The following is a 22,501-nucleotide window of genomic DNA, read 5'->3' on the forward strand; positions in this document are numbered from 1 at the left end:
TTCTTCTAAAGCACCTGGCGTTTGTAAAAAGATTGCTAATTTGCCTAGGGTACGCAGTAAACGAAAAGAAATCAAAACTAGTGCCCTCTCAAGAGAATATTCCTGGGTGCAAGCTTAAATACAACTGCCCAGATGGCTTATCTCACGCCAGACAAAGGCAACTGACTCATTACTTTCAAATGATGGCAACAAAGACCCAGCTCCCTGCAAGAAATATTCTGCAGGCCCTGGGTTTCATGGCATCCTGCATTCTACTAATTCCATATGCAAAACTGCATATGAGGAGACTACAATGGTATCTAAAAAGTGTTTGGACTCAACATTGTCAAAGCCTAGAGACCATCATAACTTTGATTCCCTGCCTACAACAGGAGTTTCGATGGTGGTCCCCGGCCTGTCACCACAACAAGAGACTGCCTTTCACCTTACCTACAGCCAGGCAGACAATAACGGATGCATCGGATTATGCCTGGGGAGTACATATGGCAAGAAAATGTATTCCGGGCACGTGGCCCAAGGAGCAAATGCATCTTCACATCACTCAAAAAGGGATGCTAGCTGTACAGAACAGCCTTCAAGGACCTAATACATCCAGGACAGCTACTAATAAAGATGGACAATACCACAGTTATGTGGTACTTAAGCAAGGGGGCACACATTCCTACCCCCTATGCAGACAAGCCATGACTTTGTGGAACACAGCACTGACCTACCAGGTACATCTGCAAGCACAATTCCTGCCAGGAACAAAAAATACACTGGCAGATGAACTAAGCAGAAATCTCATGGATCCTCACGAATGGAAGCTAAATCCACAAGTGTTCAACATAACAAGGAAATGGGGACTCCCAGACATAGATCTTTTTGCCTCCCCTCACAATTACCAAATACAGAAATTTTGCACAAGGACTTATCACTCTCAAGCATGGAAAGTGGATGCTCTTGTCATTCAGCTGGAAAAACCTGACAGTCTATGTCTTCCCTCCGATGCCCCTTCTCACCAAGGTGCTTCTAAAAGTCGGACAAGAGAGGCCAAAAATTATACGGATTGCACCAGACTGGCCACGCCAGCACTGGTACCCAATCCTAAAAACTTTGTCCCAAGGCCCACCTTGACCTCTACCTCAAATCACTCATCTGACACAGCAAAACATTCAGATTCTGCATAGTCAACTCAGAACCTTAAACCTGGCAAGCATGGCAGATAATGTAGCCACTCAGACTGCACCTCTCTCTAAAGCTGTTATGGATATAATTTTGGAAGCCAGGAGGCCCAGCACTAGGAAATCTTATGCAGAAAAATGGAAGAGATTCTGTGCTTGGAACCAGGCACAAGGGCTCGACCCACTGGTCCCTAATATACCTCAGATTTTGCAATACCTTACTGAGATGTTGGACAAAGGCCTATCATTTCATCTATTAAAATCCATGCCTCTGCCATTTCAGCTCATTACAATACGGATCCTCCTATTTTTTCACATCCTCTACTACGATAGTACCTCAGAGGGGCAAAGAATAGAAGACCCCTTAGAAGAGCACCAGTACCTACTTGGGACCTCAATTTTTTTTTAGAAAAACTAACACTGCCTCCATTTGAACCTGCCAGCACAGCTGATCTAAAATTATTGTCATGGAAAACTGCTCTGCTCCTAGCAATAACTTCAGCAAGAGTAGTCTCAGAGTTACAGGCATTGATGGCCATGGAACCTTTCCTCATTTTTCATCAGGACAGGGTTTCTCTTAGGACAAACCCAATGGTCTCCAATGTGGCCTTAAACCAAACCATTCATTTACCTACTTTCTACCCAAATCCCCAGAATAAAGGGGAAAGACTTCTGCACACTTTGGATATACACAGGCAGCTACGATTTTACTTGGACAAAACACAAGCTTTCAGAAAAACTGAGCAACTGTTTGTAGCTTATGTTGCAGGATCACAAGGAAAGCCTATTACAAAGCAGACAATCTCCAAATGGATAGGACACTGCATCCACTTCTGTTATGCACAACATGGCAAATCTGTGCCTAAGGGCATTAGGCCTCATTCTAACAGAGCAGCAGCCACTTCAGTAGCTTTCCTCAGAGGGGTACCAACCAAAGACATCTTAGAAGCTGCAACCTGGAGCTCAGTGCACACTTTTACCAAGCACTACCACCTACCTCTCTACTCCAAATCCGGAGCAGACTTTGCCACTGCAGTTCTGCAGGGCATGTTAGCCTCACCAAATCCAATCTAGACCCAGCCACCCAACCTCAGCTTTGGGATTCTACCCAAGTGTAATGACTGCAACAGTGAAACACGAACATAGAACAGTTGTGTACCTACCATAAATGTAGATGTTCGAGTCTATTCATTGTTGCATTCCAGGTTACCCACCCACCATCCCCCTCTTTGCTGGGACTAATCTGTGCTTCTCGACTCTATGCAACCTATGTGGTGTATTTGCTTGTAGATGAAGTAAATGTTTATAGTAATATATGCATGGTTGTTTGGCATATTTATATCTTTTCAGCCTTCCTATCTGGGGGCACCTGACATCTGGGGCAAGAAAAACTGAAGAAAATGGCGTCTGTTGCAACTTTTATACCCCTGGCGCACTGATGTCAGGGAAGAGGCGACTGCAACCGACGCCGGACCAAGACTTTGGAACTCAGGCCGACTGCGGGTCGCCTACCAGCAGGATAACCCAAGTGTAATGACTGCAACAGTGAATACACTCTAACATCTACATTTATGGTAGGTACACAACTGTACTTTTTGGATGCTCAGGAGGAACCACTGCTGATTTTCCAAGGGGCCTAGGGGGTGTTCCTCCGATATTCAGAGAAGTCATCCCTACTACCATCCTTAAATGGTGTCCTGGGTTATAGCCTTCCAAATTTTAGAAGGCAGACGTCCTATTGAAGAAAAAGCAAGACTAAACATGATCCACAGAGTTGAATGGCAGGCCTTCACTCTGTTTAGCGCTTTGGTGGTACTGAAACCTCTTCACGGAGTTTGTTCCATCCCCCTTGGACCTCTACTCCCCTAAATAGACCCAGGGAACAGTATTTCTTTGAGGAGGAGGAGTTTGATTCGGATGAGGAATCCCTTTCTTACTCTTCTCAGATTCCTTCTTTGGACTAGGGGTCCGAGGGAGAGGAATATACCAGTCCTGATACTCCCTTTGAAGAGCTTTCTTTGCGAGACAGTCTCCAGGATAATGGGGTTCTTTAAGTGGGTTGTGCTCAGGTCTCTGAGGTACATAAGATGGTAGGAGTTGCTTCCGATGGACTCTGCTAAACCTTCTGCTGCTGCTGTTCCTGTTCTGGCTGCCTTATTGGATGCATTTCCTCATGCTTCCAAGCCTCCAGACTCTCAGCCCTCTGCTTCAATAAGCCTGATAGATTCTACAGGGTGCTAAAGGACTGTAAAGATGTCCTTCAAGAATGCAACTGCAGTCATAACATATGGGTTGTCCTGCCTCAGGCAGCCCTCGGTCGGCCGGATTCCAAAGTCTGGGTCCGGTGTCGGCTGGTGTCGCCTCCTCTCCGACGTCAGAATGGCTGGAGTATAAAGGCATCAGCCGACGCCATCTTTTTCAGTTTTTCTTGACGTGCGGTGCCCGAAGCAGAAGCAGTTCGCAAGTGCCGGTCGGTCAGCTCCTGTGTTTTCAGTACCGAAGTCATCTAAAAGCTAAGTACCCCGTTGGGGAACATTTTTTCTTGCCTCAGCCGATGTCAGAACAAATTGAGAAAGTTAATAATTGATGTTATGTGATCCTATCTCGCCTACATTCTGAATGATGGGTTCGGAGCCGATCCTTCGGCTCCGACTCGGCACGCTTATGCCAAAGAGCGAAGTCTCTTATTGGCTGAGCTTCCTATATCCCAGGATGCACCACTGCCAGTCCCCCAGATCTCGTTTGCCGCTTCCCTGCGAAGACGTGGTCTCGAGCTGGCTGGGCTGAGTAGCTTTTATTAACTACTTTTTCTGTCAGTTTTTTGCTCTTTTATATCACAAAAGCTGTTTTAACAGCTATCGCTGCCTTTGTGTACGTTTGAGTGGTGAAATTGGTTGTGTGTGATTGGGTTGAGTTTGTTTCGGCCCCCCTTACAATCCAGGGCCTTTTCGGTCAACCTTTGTAAACTTTAAGCTTTTAGTGCTTTAAAGTTCCCGGTCATTACAGCTAAGGTTGTGTTTTACACTATTACTGTAAACCTTTGGTTTTTTGTCACAAGCGAATCTCTAGTTGTTAAATTTCCTGTCAGAAGTTGTTTAACATCATGTCTCAAACCCCTAGGCCTTCGGGCTTTAAAAAATGTTCTAAATGTGCTTTTAAGATGTCTGTTACTGATGACCATCTACTTTGTGTATATTGTTTAGGGCAAAGCACTTGCAGGAGTCATGCAGCGTATGTCACGCTTTTTCCTCAAGGGTCCTCCAGGAGAGGAAAAATAAATTGATTCTCAAGGGGTTAATTAAACCCTCTTTGAAGAAGCCTTGTCTTCCTCTCCGCTCCTGCCAAAGAAAAGGGCTTCGGTTCCGACCAGTCCGTCGGATCCGACTGCCAAGAGACCTAGGCAGGCCTCTCCTTCGCTCCAAAGACTTGGAGCCGAGGTCGAACGGTCTGCCTCGATGCCTCCAGTATCGACTCCTCGGGCTTCGGAGCCGATGGCTGGGGCATCGAGGCGGGTCACCTTCGTCGGCTCCACTGCTCTCGGAGCCGACAAGGGTCGCCGCTCAGACACTTCCTCCTCGGCCAAGTCTACCTCGCACCGATGGAATCTGGTGTGTGTTTCCTCGGCGCCGATTCTCAGAGTCGCCTCGGAGCCGGTCCCCTAGTCCCTTGGGGCCGAGGGAGAGGTCTTCTCGAACCCGTTCTGTTTCCTCTCGGTCTTCGAGAATGTCGGATTCTGATATAGACAGGGTGCTCCAAAGACTGTTCCAGTCCCCAGTCTTCCAAAAATTTGTTTCGGTTCCGACCCAGTTGGCTTCGGAACCGATGACCATGACCCACCCCATTGCCATTCCTCCTCCGACTGCTTCGGCTCCGTTGGAGCAGGTGCTCTTGGAGCCGGTGGAGATCTCAGGGTCGGCTCCGACCCTTACTCCAACCCGGGCCCTCGGGTCCGAGTTTGGTACGCGGACTTCTTCGGCTGGACCCGAAGGTGATGTTTCGGGACCTATGCTTTCGGTTCCGAGCCTCCCTCTCGGTGCTTCGGCTGCGGGACTTCCGTCTACTATCATGGCTCCGGAGACCGGACACTCCCAGGATTCTGGGGGTCCGGCTTTCAGGGCCATGAGGAGTGCCTTGGCCAAATCCTCTTCGGCCATCTCTCCGGTTTTACCAGCACCTTCCCTGGGCGTGGAGACTGGGTCTTTGGCAGTTCCCCTGTCCGTAGCCAGCGGAGCCCGAGGCCTGAGGTTACCCCCAGTGGGGTTCCCTCCTCCTGAGGGTTCTTCGGAGTTGTCTTCAGAGGAACCCCAAGGAAGAGATCGTGCAAGAGGAAGCACGTGGACTCCCCGAGTCTATTACATCGGACACTGATATGGATGATGCGGAGGGGTCCCAGTCGCCCTCGGATGATGTCTCATTTGCAGACATCTTAGAGATCCTCAAACAACGAGGCGGCTGGATATCCAAACCCCCCTCTGCTGATGAATCAGTGCTCCTCAAGGCCTTTGGGGCTCAGCCCTCCGCCTCCTGGGTGTCTCCGCCCTTCCTCGAGCTTCTGGATTTAGTTTGTCAAGGGCGTGGAACATCCAGATACCGTGGAACCAGTCCCTTCTCGTCCAAACAAATTTTTATCTGCTCCCCCCGAGAAGGAGTTCCTTACTAAAGGAGTGGCTGTAGATGCCATGGTGGTGGCATCTGCTACACAACAGGACGTGGCAGAGGCTTCAACGTCCATCCATCCTCCTAATAAGGAGTCTAGGAGCATGGATAGGTAGGAAGCGCACCCTGACTTCAGCGGCCTTTACCTTAAGGTCTCTGAATTATTTGGCACATTTTACCAGGCTTCAGAGGGATCTGGTCAAGGAGTTGTCAGATTCCTCTCGGTAACCTACCTGAGCAGCTAGCCCAGTCCGTTAGCTCTCAGTTGGCTATCCTTACGTCAATTGCTAACTCGTCCATGAGGCTCATTTCCTATGCGGCAAGGGGGTAGAGCGGCAGGCACAGGTGTGGCTCTACGAGACAAGCCTGGCTCCGCTTGTGTCAGTTTGGAGGCCTTCAAGTCTTCCTTCCGACGCTCCCTTTGATGGGTCCTCATTGTTTGGACCCAAGGTGAAAGACACCCTTACCCGCTGTGAGCAAGAGGGAAAACGTTATCTGCCAGGGGCCGTTATTCCACTCCTTTCGGCCTTACCCCAAGGCCAAAGGAGGGGAAAATGTGGTTCGAAAATCTCGCAAGTTTTTCTCCCAACAGCAGGAAGATTCCCGTCCAGAGGCAGAGGCGGGAAATTTTTCAGGGAGACGCCGTCCCAGAGGCGGCAGAGGGCCCCGCAATTCTGGAGGCCGCGAGTCCTTTCGTGGCTCTTCAGCCTCCCACACGACATGAGGGATTGCCCGGCTGTGCTGCTCGAGCCAGTCGGGTGTCGTTTGCCAAGCACCTAAAAGCCTGGGAGTCAATCACTCAGGACAGATGGGTGCTTCGGATAATTGCCGGAGGTTACACCATCCCATTCAAATACTCACCCTCCGTCCAAGAGAATCCCGGACCCACCACCCAGCCAAAGGGAAATAGCAGCCGCAGAAGCTTTAAAGCTGCTAGAAAAGGAGTCATCCAACCGTCCCCACAGACCAGATCGGATCAGGAAATTACTCCAGGTTCTTTTAGTGCCAAAAGACAGGGGACCTGAGACCAATATTGGATCTCAGCAGACTAAACCAATCCGCACGAAATCCAAATTCGAATGGTCACGTTGCAATCCATTCTCCGTTGTTGGAGAAGGATGTTTGGATGTGCTCCATAGACCTCAAGGACGCCTATTATCACATACCGATACATCAGGCGTCCAGAAGGTATCTGCGCTTCAGCCTGGGAGTCAGTCATTACCAATTTTGTGCGCTGCCCTTTGGTCTCACCACAGCCCCAGGGTGTTCACCAAGTGTTTGGCAGTAGTGACGGCTCACCTGAGGAGTCTTGGATTCCAAGTGTTTCCCTATCTCGACGACTGGCTCCTGACTGCCACCACCAGGCATCTACTAATGGACAACCTCAAAGCCACCATCTCCTGGGTGTTTCCCTAGGGATTACATTCAATTGGTCAAAGTCTGTCTTGCTGCCCTCTCAGCGCATAAAGTTTATAGGAGCAGAGATAGACTCAAGATTGATGCGTCTTTCTTCCTGCCGAAAGGATCCGAACTTTACAGGGCCAAGTTCAAGCTCTGATCTCGAGATCCAAAGCCCCAGCCAGGATGGTCCTACAGGTTCTAGGCTCAATGTCTGCCACGGTACTTTTAGTTCCTCTAGCAAGGTTACACATGAGGATTCTTCAGTGGCTCTTGTCAACTCAATGGTCCTTTCAGGATCTTCCCCTCAATCACCACATCATGATTACGGAAATATGCAAAAGGGACCTTCGCTGGTGGCTTCAAACATCCAACTTGGATCAGGGAAAACCCTTTGTTCTCCCTCCAGTGGTTACCCTGACGACAGATGCCTCCCAGATAGGGTGGGGGGGGCATTGTCTGGGCAGGCTAGTTCAGGGCTCCTGGCTTCCGGACCAAGCTCTTCTCCACATCAACGTGTTGGAGATGAGGGCTGTACTTCTATCCCTACAGGCCTTACACAAGTTTCTTCCTCAGGGCATCATCGCCATCCACACAGACAACATGTCGGTGGTTTGGTATCTGAACAAACAAGGAGGGACCAGATCGTATCCCCTTTGCAGAGAGGCCATGAGAGTGTGGGAATGGGCTGTAGCTACCAACCGTTTCTTGGTAGCGACCCACATCCCGGGAAAGTCAAATGTATTGGCGGACAAATTAAGCAGGACGATTCTCTCTCCTCACGAATGGTCTCTAAACCGCACAGTAGCAGCCCAGATTTTCAAGAGATGGGGGACGCCGTGCTGCGACCTATTTGCAACTCCACAAAACACCAAGTGCCAAAGGTTCTTCTCCTTGATTCCACATCAGGAAGTACCAGCCATGGATGCTCTAACACAACCTTGGCCCACAGGGCTACTTTATGCCTTTCCTCCAATACCACTCCTTCCCAAAGTTATTCAAAAAGCTTCTCAACTAGGGTCTTCAATGATTCTGATTGCCCCATACTGGCCTCGCCAGATATGGTTTCCTTACCTGAAAAAGCATGCAGTGGACGATCCGTGGACCTTAGACCTGATCCCGGATTTGCTAATCCATCAGTCGGGACATTGGCATCAGTCCCTTCAATCTCTAAAATTGACAGCTTGGCTCCTCCACTTCCAACCTTAGTTAGAAGTCACACACTAGACCCGAAGTTGTTCACATTTTATATTCGGCCCACAAACCCACCACTAACAAATTGTACCTTAGTAAGTGGAAGAGGTTTGCTATTTGGGCTCAACTCAAGGGCTTAGACCCTATCACTGCTCCTGTCCCAGAGGTTTTGAAATTCTTAACATCCCTGTTTAATCAGGGATCTTCTGTCTCAACTATTAAAGTTCAACTAGCTGCTATCTCTAAATTCCATGAATCCACGGATCCTCCTTTGATGAGCAGCAGACTATGCAAAACATTCATTAAAGGTGCGAGTCTGTTAAGACCACCAGTTTTTCATCCTGCACCTCCGTGGGATCTTGATTTGGTGCTTCGCGATTAACATCTCCCCTTTGAACCGCTGCTACATGCAATTAAAATATCTGTCTTGGAAAACGGCATTCTTAGTGGCTATTACTCGCAAGAAGAGTCTCAGAGCTTCAAGCCCTGTCTATTAAACCACCGTATTTGATTTTCCACAAAGATAGAGTATCACTCAGGCCTAATCCATCCTTTGTTCCAAAGGTCTGCTCTAGTTTCTGTCTTCAACAATCTCTAGAACTACCAGTTTTCTTTCCAAAATTCTCTAATGAAGCAGAATACACTCTCCATAAATTGGATGTTCACAGGCAATTACGTTTTTATTTAGACAGGACTCAGCAACTTTGTAAGTCAGACCAGTTGTTTGTGTCCTTCTCAGATAATAAATTGGGCCAAACCATCACAAAAGCTACAATCTCAAAATGGATCAGAGATTGCATAACTCAGGCCTATTCTTCTTCGAATAAACATCTTACATCATCTATCAAAGCTCATTCTACCAGAGCTATGGCTACTTCTATAGCCTTTCATTCCAGGCTCGCTATATCGGAAATTTGTGCTGCGGCTACTTGGTCCAACCCGCACACTTTCATTTCCCACTACAAATTGGATGTGGCATCTAAAGGACGAGCATCATTTGGTTCCACGGTACTCAGGAGTGTTTTCCAGTGAGCCACCCAGGATTCAGGTGCTAGGACGCTGTCCCATCATTCAGAATGTAGGCTAGATAGGATCAGATAACTTCTTTTAGTTATGTTCTCACCATAACTTCAGATGTTTGTGATCCATCTCGCCTACTATCCTGATACCCACCGCCTTCCCCCTGCCTTGCAGATCAGAAGAGATTGAACGGTTTTGAGCTCCACTGTTTTTATCTTGTTTCATCTGACGATGTTATATAAGCAGGGTATGCATGTGTGCATGTATGCGGACAAACTAGATCTGGGGGACTGGCAGTGGTGCATCCTGGGATATAGGAAGCTCAGCCAATAAGAGACTTCGCTCTTTGGCATAAGCGTGCCGAGTCGGAGCCGAAGGATCGGCTCCGAACCCATCATTCAGAATGTAGGCGAGATGGATCCCAAACATCTGAAGTTATGGTGAGTACATAACTAAAAGTTTGTCTTGTGGTAAACAAATACCTCATAAGGACTTCCATTCTTATTGCCTACCGTGCCTGGGCCCAGACCACGACGTCTCGGCCTGTGCTTGCTTTAATAAGCGCACTCTCCGGCGCCGGGCAGAATTTGCCGAAGACTTTTTCGGCGAATCTTTCGCTTATATCATGCAGTCGGAACAACCGACTACTCAATCTTCCAAAAAACGAAAGGACCGGGACCGAAGGCCCGCGTCCTCCACCGATACTCCTAAACCCTCCGCGAGTGCTTCGGTCCCTTCGGAAGTGGTAATTCAACCGCTCCAGGCAGACGACACAGCGTTAACTCGTCCTTCGGTCTCTGAGTCTACACCGGTGCCGGTTGTTGACTTTCCTCCAGAAACCGAAGTTCTGGATCTACCCGACACCATTCCTGTGGACAAGGTTACTCCTGCACGTGGGGCAGCTAGGCCTCCTGTATCCATGTCCATCAAGGCCTGTGCACGTGCTAAGGCTGCCAGCCAGGCCAAGGCCCATCCTAAACCTACAGCCCAGGCCCCTTCTGATAAACAGATCATGTCTCTTGCTGCAGACCTTATTTCTCTTATCAGGGGGTCTCAGCCTCATCCAGACAGAGGTTCTCAGCCGCCTGCAGAGAAAAGGCCCAGAACTGAGCAGGCCGACAACCTCTCTTCAGATGAAGCCTCTGGGGATTCTGAGCCTTCAGATACCCAAGAATCCTTCCAGGCTTATGAGGACTCTGATGCTGAGGAATCATTTCCCTCTGCCTCTCCTCCAGAGGATTTTTCCTTCGGTGAAGTCTTACATTCCATGAGGGCGCATTTTAAATGGCAGGGTCAGGAATTCTCTGATTCCAGGAAAAGGCTACGTACCTTCCTCAAGCTACCCCAGCACAGGCCTTTAGCTATCCCTCCTGTTATGGATGTCCTGGATGATGTTTTCTCCGACTCCAGTGCTAACCCTGATTCTCTCCCGCCAGCTCCTGTCAAGCCAGACAGATATAGGGTCCCTGACACCCACAAACATCTCTCTAAGGCCCATTCTGTGGATCTAGAAACTATTTCACAGGGCCCCAAGGGAGTGGCTACTTCCACAGCCAAGAATCCACTGCCAGCGGCTAGGGAAGCTAGGTCCCTGGAGAGATGGGGTAAAAAAGTTTATACCTCTACCACCCTGGCCATGAGGTCACTTAACTGCCTTTTTCATATGTTTCAGTACCAGGATTTTTTACTGGATGATTTACAGAAAAAGCTAGCCTCTCCAGAGCCTATTGATAGAAAGGCATTGCAGGATCTAACACTCAGCAGGTTAACAATCATTTTCTTCAGTGTGGTTATGATGCAATGGAGGCTTCATGTAGGGCAGCTATGACTGGGGCTGTTATACGTAGACATGCTTGGTTAAAAGAACAGCCACTACCAGACCATGTTAAAGTAAAGTTACTTGATGCACCTCTGGAAAAACAGAAGCTTTTTGGTGCTAATGCACAAGATGTGTTGAAGTCCATTGAGAAAAAAGCAAAATCAGTACAGACAGTCAAAGATTTCCTCCAGGTTCAGCCACCCAGATTCAGCAGGAATTGGCCTTCAAAGAATTGGTCCTTTCCAGACACTGACAAGTTTCAAAGGGGAAAAAACAGGCGTGCCCGAGGTAGAGGGCAATACCAAGGCTCCTACAGGGGCCGCCAATGGCAACCACCAAATCAAAGAAGTGGCGCAGGCAGCCCAGCTGCACCACAAGGACAACCACAATGACTCTACTTTCATACCGCCTACAAAGGCTCAGAGAAGCTCCTTTGGGCGGAAAATTATCCTTATTCTCAAAAAACTGGCATATCTTAACCAAGGACAACTGGATTCTGGATTTAATAGACAAAGGTTACAGATTCCACTTCCATACTTTACTAATAAGACAAGGCATGCCAAACCTGCCACTTCATCAAAGGGCAGAGGCACTCATTCAAGTTTCAAAGCTGTTAAATATAAAAGCAGTAGAAAAGGTTCCTCCACAGGAACAAGGCCAGGGATTTAATTCAAGACTGTTCCTTGTTCCAAGAAAGGAAAACAAATGGAGACCTATACTGGACTTGTCTACTCTAAATACTTCTCATTGTGCCAAAGTTCAAAATGCTGACGTTGCAGCAACTCCTTCCCATGCTGGGCAAGGGGTCTTGGCTGGTCACTCTGGACCTCAAGGAGGCATACCTGCATGTCCCAATCAGACAAAGCTGCAGAAGATACCTCAGATTTCTTGCAGGGACAGAGCATTATCAATTCTCAGCATTGCCATTTGGCTTATCTACTGTGCCCAGAGTGTTCACGAAATGCCTGGCATCAGTAGTGGCACACTGCAGACTCCAGGGGATTCAAATATACCCTTACCTGGACGACTGCCTCATACAAGCAGACAACAAGCAAACCTTGATAACAAACTTGGACTATGTCATTCAATTACTACAGGCCTTGGGATACACAGTCAACATTCAGAAATCAAGACTTCTGCCATCCCAACAGATTATTTTCCTAGGAGCCAAACTGGACACAAAAACACAGATGGCTTATCTCACCGAGGAAAAACAACAGCAGTTACCAGAGTACTTCAAAAGCCTAGCAAAGCTTTCCCAGCTGACTGCAAGGAAAATCCTGCAGGCCCTGGGATTCATGGCTTCTTGCATTCTCCTGATACCTTTAGCAAGACTTCATATGAGAAAGCTGAAATGGTATTTAAAAAGCTTATGGTCCCAACACAGCCAAAGCCTAGAGGACGTAATCCCACTCATTCCATGTCTGCAAAGAGAATTTTTGTGGTGGGCTCAAGCAAGTCAGTTAAACAAAGGCATGTCTTTCAACAAACCTCAAGCAGGCCAAACGATTTCAACAGACGCCTCAGACCATGGATGGGGGGCGCACATGGAGGGCAGATGCATTCAAGGCCAATGGACACCAAGGGAAAGGCATCTGCACATAAACCAAAAAGAGATGTTGGCAGTGATACATGCAATCGAGACTTTTGAAAAATCACTTCAACAAGGACAATTGCTAATAAGGACAGACAACACCACTGTTATGTGGTATATAAACAAGCAGGGAGGCACTCATTCTTATCCCCTCTACAGACTAACAATGATTCTCTGGGAAAAATCCCTAAGTCTGGAGATACATCTGCAATCCCAGTTTGTGCCAGGCAAGGACAATGTACTGGCGGACAAACTGAGCAGAAATTTCTTGGATCCACACGAATGGATGCTGCATCCTCACATTTTCTCACAAATAAGGACATGGGGAAGACCGGACATAGATCTCTTTGCTTCTCACATGAATCATCACCTGGAAAAGTTCTGTACAAGGACCCACCATCCTCTAGCCTGGAAAACGGATGCTCTCTCCTTCAGCTGGAAGTCCCTAACAATTTATGCATTTCCTCCTCTACCACTGCTGTCCAAGGTGATATTGAAGATCAAAGCAGAACAACAAACAGGCATTTTGATAGCTCCAGACTGGCCAAGGCAGCACTGGTACCCATTGCTGTTGAGCATAACTCTGACCAAACTGTGGCCTCTGCCCCTATGGCCTTTGCTTCTAACACAACACAATTACAGGACGGTTCATCAAAACCTGAAAACATTGCATCTGACAGCCTGGAGGTTACCATAACTCCTTCCAATATCTCTCTTTCCAAAAACGTTCAAGAGATCTTACTGGAAGCACGCAGACCTTCCACCAGAAAAACCTATTCAGCCAAGTGGAAGAGATTCATCATCTGGAATGCTAGCAGGGGTCAGGATACAGCAGTATTGAGTACACCTCAGATATTGGAATACTTGGCAGAAATGTTTCATACTGGTCTCTCATATTCTTCCATAAAGATTCATGCCTCAGCAAGTTCAGCAAAATACAATTGTGATCCACCTGTGTTTTCACATCCTTTGCTAAGACAGTTCCTAAGGGGGATAAAGAATATCAAACCTCCCAGGAAACCGCCAGTACCTGCATGGGACCTCAACTTCGTCTTGGAAAAATTAACTCTTCCTCCCTTTGAACCAGCAGCAACTTCAGAAATGCAATTTCTCTCATGGAAAACGGTTTTCCTATTGGCAGTCACATCAGCAAGAAGGGTATCGGAGGTACAGGCACTCATGGCAGTACCTCCTTTTCTCATTTTTTCATCAGGACAGAGTCTCTCTAAGAACCAATCCTTCATTCATGCCAAAAGTAATTTCCAGGGTATCTCTAAATCAAGCCATTCACCTGCCTACCTTCTTCCCCAATCCTCAAAACAGGGGGAAGCACTGCTGCATACTTTGGACATACACAGGCAACTACGCTACTACTTGGACAGAACTAAGGCCACCAGAAAGTCTGACCAACTGCTTGTAGCCTATGCTGCTGGAGTACAAGGAAAAGCAATCTCCAAGCAAACAATTTCCAAATGGATTGGACACTGCATCAGATTCTGCTATTCCTTTCATGGAAAAGGTGTGCCAGCCAATATTAGGCCACACTCCACCAGAGCTATAGCCACATCCACAGCTTTGCTAAGGGGAGTGGCTACAAAGGACATTCTAGAGGCTGCTACATGGAGCTCCGTGCATACATTTACCAAGCACTACAATCTGCCTTTATACTCCAGATCCCGAGCAGGCTTTGCTTCGGCAGTCCTGCAGGGCATTTTAGCTACACCATCATTTTCTTAGTTCCAACCACCCCCAGCTTCGCTATGGTATTCAACCCATATGTTATGACTTCAGTTGCATTCTTGAAGGACATAGTACAGTTTTGTACCTACCATAAATGTAGATGTCCGATAGATATGCAACTGCAGTTGGATTCTCCCACCCTCCTACCCCTCTGCAACCTTTTTTATGGGTCCACTACCCCTATTCCTATTAGCTGGGGGTATCTCTATGGTGTATCTGTTTATTACTGTTGTGCATGTCTGGAATTGTTTATCCATTCACCAAATTTAGCCTTCCTAGAAGGGCACCTGGCATCTGGGGCAAGAAACACTGAAGAAGATGGCATCGGCCGATGCCTTTATACTCCAGCCGTTCTGACGTCGGAGAGGAGGCGACACCAGCCGACGCCGGACCCAGACTTTGGAATCTGGCCGACCGAGGGATGCCTGAGGCAGGACAACCCATATGTTATGACTGCAGTTGCATATCTATCGGACATCTACATTTATGGTAGGTACAAAACTGTACTTTTTGCACAAGTGTCTTGCTGCTGACCCCTTGGGTGGTGTCTGTAGCCTCTGACAAGCCCTTTCAGTTGCTTCCTTCTCCCAAGTTACTGCACTCTAAAGTAACAGGACCATGGAAAGGCTACGCATAAAGGTTTACACCTCTGCTACCTTGGCTTTTAGGGCTGTTAATTATCAGACCCATATGTCCAGGTACTTGTTGGCTCTCCTATCCCAGGCTTGTCAGGTTATTTCTGATCTTCCAGACTGAGGGTAAAACTTCTGCTCTTTCCCTTTTAGAGACTTCTCCCACTGTGGCTCTTTATTCCATAAAGTGTAGCTATGATGTAGCAGATGCTTCATCTAAGGCTGCTGCTTGTGTGTCAATGAGGTGGTGGTATTGGCTTCAGCTTCAACCTTTGCCTGATATTAAGGCTAAGTTGATGGATGCCCCTCTGGTAAATACTTGATGTCGTATTCCTGTGTTGCAGTATTCTAGTTGTGGGATGTCCTGCCCTCAGGCGAATCGTACGTCAGCTCTTATAAAAAAGCTTCAGCTTGGCTGTTGCAGCGTGCGTGGGATGTCAGACGCAAGGCCATAAACCAGGAGCCTTAAATGTGACGTCTGCACGCACAATCCTCATATTTTCAGCTGCAGACAGGCTCATCGTGTGATAGCTCCTTCTCAGATGTTGCTACTAAAAGCTAAGTAACCTGTTGGATTTCTGGTTTTCCTTACATAGCCGATTGTTATTGCTTAGGCTTGGTTGTAGCAATTTTTAGCTGACGTCAGGTAAAAAAGGAAAATGCCAATGCGGGCTGCCAGATGCCCCATAAAGACGCCCATGATAGGTGTGTTTTTTGCTTAGGCCGGGAGCACGACCATTCTGCCTGTTTCATTTGTGCCGAAGACCTTATGCAGCCATCTGGCTGCATTAAACCTTACCTAGAAAGTCAGGGCCTTAAGCAGTTAGCCCTAAGAATGGATCCCGCATCGGAGGCTGCAGCCGAACCTCCGCGTAAGAAGGCCAAGATTCCTAGGCCTTCCTTGCTTGCCATTTTGTTACCGGACACCTCGCCAACTGCGGATTTAGGAGTTGAGCGGCACCCGGCAGATCTGTCTTCTACCTTTGGAGAAGCCGTTGCTCAGCCGACGACCGACATCCTCAGCCTACCCAGACACCGACTACTGTCGATGTCAAGGGGGAACCAGATTCTGTGAAATGGTTGCCTCGAAACTTGACTCCAGGCTGGTTCCAACTTCCACCCCAGCCAAAAAGAAGCAGAAAACCAAGCATGCCTCCTCCACTGCAGAAGGCCTACCAGATTGGCAGTCCTTCACTTCCTCCCTCATGCAGGCCTTACTCAGCTCTAGGCCTGCCTCAGCCTGTTCCATCCCATCCACAACCTCTCCGGTTAGGGAGGAAGAACATGAGTCTTCCTTTTCTTCCTCAAAGGACTCTGTCATATACCTCCCAGATTGCTTCTCCCCAGGAGGAGTATTCTCCTGATGAGGAATCTGTAGAAGGGGATTCTCCCCCTGAGGGTATTACCGTTGGTGAGACCATCACCAAGATGAAAGATTTCAAATGGGATACTTCACAAATGACTGACACCCAAAAGAGGTACTTTGAGCTCCTTCAAGTAGAATCCCCCTCCCCTTCTGCTATTCCCCCGGATGTTCTTCGTGTTTCACTGTTGCAGTCTTTACATTTGGGTAATCTGCTTGCAGGTTGCCCACAGTCGGTCCGATTAACAAAGTCTTGGGTCCTGCGTCGGTTGCTGTCCCTTCTTCCATGACATCAGGTCATCAGGGGTATGTATAAAACATGCAGCTGACGCCATTACATCAGTCTTTCTTGCCATGCAGTGCCCGAAGCAGAAGCAGTTCGCAAGTGCGGGTCAGCTGACTCTTGAAATTTTCGTTTGAGTTTCAGAACCAAAGTCTTCAACTTAAAGCTAAGTACCCCGTTGGGGAAACTTTTTCTTGCTCCTTACCGATGTCAGTTAAAGTTAATAATTGCATTACTTGTGGAAAGCAAATAACTCAAAAAGATTTTCATTTGTACTGTATTCCTTGCCTAGGCCCTGACCACGATGTACCTTGCTGTCGGTTTTGCGCTTTATTTAATCAGCTCACTATCCGTCTGTATATTTTTGCCTCTAAATATTTCGGTTCTCTGTTTATCCAGAAATGTGGTTGGTTAATCATCCGACTACTGGGATTCCGAAAAAACGCAAAGATAAAGACAGAGGCCGCCAAGGTCCAAAACTGCCAACGACGCTTCTCCTAAGCAAGTCGCCAGTACTCAGTGAGGCGCTTTTGCAGCCCCTGATACCTGCTACTTCTGATTCGCAGGCCTCTACTGAGACCTATTCGGAGTCCGGTATGCCACGAGATACTTCAACTATGGAACCCGCGGATGTCTCTACCTAGGATGGGTCCGGAGCCACTGTGCAGGCACCGGCTTCTGAGGGTGTATTCAGGCCTACAGACTTGCATATTAAATGAACGCCTCCTTCATTACTAAGGCCTAAATCTCGATCCATGTCTAAAAAAATGATGCTCAGGCCACATGCTCAGGCCTCTAGGCCTAAAAAAACAAATGATGAAAATGGTTGAAGATCTAATGACTCTAAGCGGGGGTAGCCAACTCCCCCCCCCCCCCCCCCAAAAAAGAGGCCTAGGGCTGAGCTTGATTATGAATCTTCTGATCCGGATTCGGTTTCTTCTGTTGACCTGGATTTGCCCTTGCCTACTTAAGAGGATTGTGATGCAGAGGATTCTATTCCCTCTGCTTCCCCTCCTGAGGATTTTTCTTTTTGGGAAACCTTACATACTTTAAGGGAGCATTTTCACTGGGAAAGCCGGGAATTTTCTGATTCAAAAAAGAGGCTTAGGGATTTCCTTCTACCTCAGCATAGGCCTTTGGCTATTCCTCCTGTACTAGACATTGTTGATGTTTTCTCTGAATCCAGTTAGGCCCCTGATTCCCTGATACTACAGGGTTCCTGAGTCCCCACAAGTTCCTTTTCAAAAATCCTATTGCAAATCCAGAGACTATTTCTCAGGGGCCCAAGGGCATTAAGGCTTGCACTGCTAAAAATCCTACCCCTTCTGGTGGGTTCCAAGATGGTGGGCGTCTGATTAATACCCTCTCCTTACAACTCCAGTCATTACCTTCGGCTTGCACTGCTTTATCTGTGCAAATACGGGCAGCTTATATACTTTTCGATAGCTCACCTCTTTAGAATTGTACTGATCTTGAACTACATTTTAATGTAGTTATGAGCGCTTCTTGAACATTCACTGTGCGCTATCGTTCCTGCACGTGGAACACTAGAGGCCTGAACTCCAGCACCATCCTTAGTGACAGCTCCCGAAACGTGATTTTCGCAAAAATAATGAATAGAATCACCAAGGAATCTGAAAGCATGGAAGTACAAACTACTAAATCTAAACTGTCTGCCATTTCTACATCCCCTGAAAAGGATGCCTAAAGACTGAGATCATCCAAATCAGTATCTGATAACCCTAAAGAACCGACCAGGCAAAAGGCTGAAAACTCCTGTGTAATGGAAGAACTAAAATGTGCTCTCGCACCTTTACAGGAGGCTATCCAAGATCTATCGGCTAAATTTAATACATTTGACACTACCTTACATAAAATAATTAACAGACTGGACCTCGTGGATGAGAGATCTAAAGCAAACGAGTTTGAAATCCAGTCTTTAAAGGATTCTCTGCAGGATAAAAACCAATCAATCAGCGCTATCCAAACTAAGCTTGTGGACTTGGAAGCAAGAACTAGAAGAAACAATTTAATAATAAGGGGTTTAGATGAAAAGTATGAGTCTTCCCAACTGTTAGATGTTGCTGCCCAGATCTTCACCTACCTTTGCAAAGAAACAAGTACTGGTTATAAATTTTAACATTGAAAGAGCGCACAGAGCGCTTAGAAGGCAACAAGCAATCCTCTATGCCAAGACCAGTTTACGTGAAACTGCTCAACTTTCAAGATGTTCAAACTATTCTCTCAGCTTTTAGGAAATCCAGGAAACTTACTTGGAATAATCAATCGATTATAATTTAGCAAGATATTCCCCTAGAAATAAGAGAAATGCGTCGGAAACTGGCTCCTTTCTGCGCTGAACTCATTCAACGGAATATTAAGTTTCAGATGAAGTTCCCGGCTACATTGATCTTCATACACCAAGAAAATAAACTCTCTATATCATCTGTAAATGAAGCTAGAGCGATCTTTATTAAACATTTTAACTTAGATCCTTCTAAATAGTTTTTAGGAACTCTGGATGTCCTTCAAGAATGCAACTGCAGTCATAACATGTGGGTTGTCCTGCCTCAGGCAGCCCTCGGTCGGCCGGATTCCAAAGTCTGGGTCCGACGCCGGCTGATGTCGCATTTCTCTCCGACGTCAGAGCGGCTGGAGTATATAAGCATCAGCTGACGCCATTTTCTTCAGTCTTTCTTGCCGCGCGGTGCCCAAAGCAGAAGCAGTTTGCAAGTGCCGGTCGGTCAGTTCCTGTATTCTACGATACCGAAGTCATCAAAAAAGCTAAGTACCCCGTTGGGGGCCTTTTCTTGCCTCAGCCGATGTCAGAAATTACTGAAAGTTAACAATTGTCTTTTTTGTGGTAAACAAATACCTCATAAGGATTTCCACTCTTACTGCCTCCCTTGCCTGGGCCCAGACCACGACGTCTCGGCCTGTGTAGCCTGTGCTCGCTTCAACAAGCGCACTCAGGCGCCGGGCGGAGTTCGCTGAAGATTTTTTCGGTGATAAATTTGCTTACACCATGCCGTCAGATCTTCCGACATCGCAAACTCCCAAAAAGCGAAAAGACCGGGACCGACATCCTCGGCCCGCGTCTACCACCGACTCCATGCCAAAACCTAACGCGAGTGCTCTGGTTCCCTCTGAGACGGTCTCTCCACCGCTCCGAACCGAAGACACCGCATTACCGATGACTCCGATTCCAGATATTACTCCGACGCCAGTTATAGACTTTCCTCCGGATACCGTAACCGAGGAAATGCCCGAGACCATTGCTGTAGACAAGGTCACTCCTGCACGTGGAGCTGCCAGGCCTCCTATGCCCATGTCTATTAAGGCCTACACTAGGGCTAAGGCAGCCAGCAAAACTAAGCATATTGCTTCCAAATCCTTACCTCAGCCGACTCCGGAGACATAAATTATGTCCATGGCTGCTGATTTAATTTCCATGATCAGAGGTTCACAGGCCCATCCTGAGAGAGCATCCCAGCCTCCTCCTGATAAAAGGCCCCGGGTTGAACCCTCTGACCCTTCTCCTTCAGATGAAGACTCTGAGGGCTCTGTCCACTCTGATAGCCAGGAAGAGCTCTTCCAGACCTATGACGACTCGGATGCAGAAGATTCCATACCTTCGGCCTCCACTCCTGAGGATATTTCTTTTGGGGAAGTTCTGCACACCATGAGGGAACATTTCAAGTGGCAGGGCCAGGAATATTCTGATTCTAGGAAACACCTTAGGACTTTCCTTAAGAAGCCTCAGCACAGGCCCTTAGCTATTCCTCCTGTACTTGATGTTCTGGATGATTTTTATTCTGATTCTAGTGCTACCCCTGATTCTCTTCCTCCTGCTCCAGCCAAGCCAGACAGGTATTACAGGGTCCCAGAAACTCATTCCCATTTATTCAGGGCCCATACTGCTGATTTGGAAACTATTTCACAGGGGCCTAAAGGAGTTTCAGCCTCCACCTCTAAAAATCCTTTGCCCTCCAACAGGGAAGCAAGGTCATTAGAGAGATGGGGTAAAAAGGTTTACACATCCACTACCTTATCTATGAGAGCTTTAAATTGCCTTTTTCATATGTTTCAATATCAGGATTATCTCTTAGAAGATTTACAAAAAACATTAGCTTCTCCTGATCCTTTAGACGGGAAGACTTTGCAGGAAGCTGTACATAACACTCAGCAAGTAAACAATCACTTCCTGCAGTGTGGATATGATGCACTGGAAGCTTCATGTAGGGCAGCTATGACAGGGGCAGTGATGCGTAGACATGCTTGGTTAAAAGATCAACCTCTACCAGATCATGTAAAAGCAAAACTTCTGGATGCACCTTTGGAAAAGAACAAGCTTTTTGGTGCAAATGCTAAGGATGTGTTAAAGACCATCAAGAAAAAGCAAAATCAGTTCAGACTGTGAAAGATTTCCTCCAGGTTCAACCCCAGATTCAGTAGGAATTGGCCTTCAAATAACTGGTCCTTTCCTAATCCAGAAAAGTTTCAAAGGGGTAAGAACAGACGTGGCCGAGGAAGAGGCCAATACAGAGGCCCTTACAGGGGACGACAATGGCAGCCAGGAAACCAAAGAAGTGACGCAGGGGTTTCACCTGCCCAACAACCACAAACTCAATGACTTTCCTCTACTACCGCCTACCAGGGAACAACTAGAAGCTCCCTTGGGCGGGAAATTATCTCTGTTTGCAGAAAACTGGCACAGACTGACAAATGGATTTTGGACATTATAGACCGAGGGTACAAGTTTCATTTTCATACCTTACCAAGAAAACAAGGCATGCCAAATCTACCACAAAATCAAAGGGCAGAGGCTATCAAGCAAATCACTCTGCTGACTCGAATGAAAGCAATAGAAAGAGTTCCACAACAAGAACAAGAATAGGGGTTTTACTCAAGACTGTTCCTTGTTCCAAGAAAAGAATCTCAATGGAGACCAATACTGGACTTGTCCGCATTAAACACCTTTCTCATAGTACCAAAGTTCAAAATGCTGACTCTACAGCAACTCCTTCCCATGCTGGGCAAGGAGTCGTGGCTGATTAGTCTGGACCTCAAGGAGGCATATCTGTATGTCCCTATCAGACACAGCTGCAGAAGATACCTCAGATTTCTTGCAGGGCCAGAGCATTATCAATTCTCAGCATTGCCATTTGGCTTATCTACTGCGCCCAGAGTATTTACAAAATGCCTGGCTTCAGTAATTGCTCATTGCAGGCTCCAGGGTATACAAATTTACCCATACCAGGACGACTGCCTCATACAAGCGGACGACAAATTGATGTTGACAAAAAACCTGGATTATGTCGTACAATTACTTCAAGCTCTGGGGTACACAGTCAACTTCCAAAAGTCAAGACTGCAGCCGTCCCAGCAAATAATCTTCTTAGGAGCCAAACTAGACACAACCTCTCAGATGGCTTGCCTGACAGAAGACAAGCAAGAGAAGTTAACTCAATACTTCAAAGGTTTAGCAAAACTCACCCAGATGACTGCAAGGAGATTCCTACAGGCCCTGGGTTACATGGCATCCTGCATTCTACTGGTTCCATTAGCAAAACTACACATGAGAAAGCTTCAATGGTACCTAAAAAACATTTGGTCTCAACACAGCAACAACTTGAAGA

General features: G+C 47.2%; 1 protein-coding gene across 2 annotated transcripts in view; it reads left to right on the forward strand.

Annotated features, from left to right (window-relative positions):
• DCAF15 (DDB1 and CUL4 associated factor 15) overlaps positions 1 to 22,501 on the forward strand; it is a 1,446,364-nt gene that overhangs the window by 709,730 nt on the left and 714,133 nt on the right. The gene's annotated exons all lie outside the window — the stretch shown is intronic.

Source organism: Protopterus annectens, chromosome 15.part0, assembly GCF_019279795.1.
Source record: "Protopterus annectens isolate FY-2018-M chromosome 15.part0, PAN1.0, whole genome shotgun sequence".
In the NCBI taxonomy this organism is placed as follows: domain Eukaryota; kingdom Metazoa; phylum Chordata; order Ceratodontiformes; family Protopteridae; genus Protopterus; species Protopterus annectens.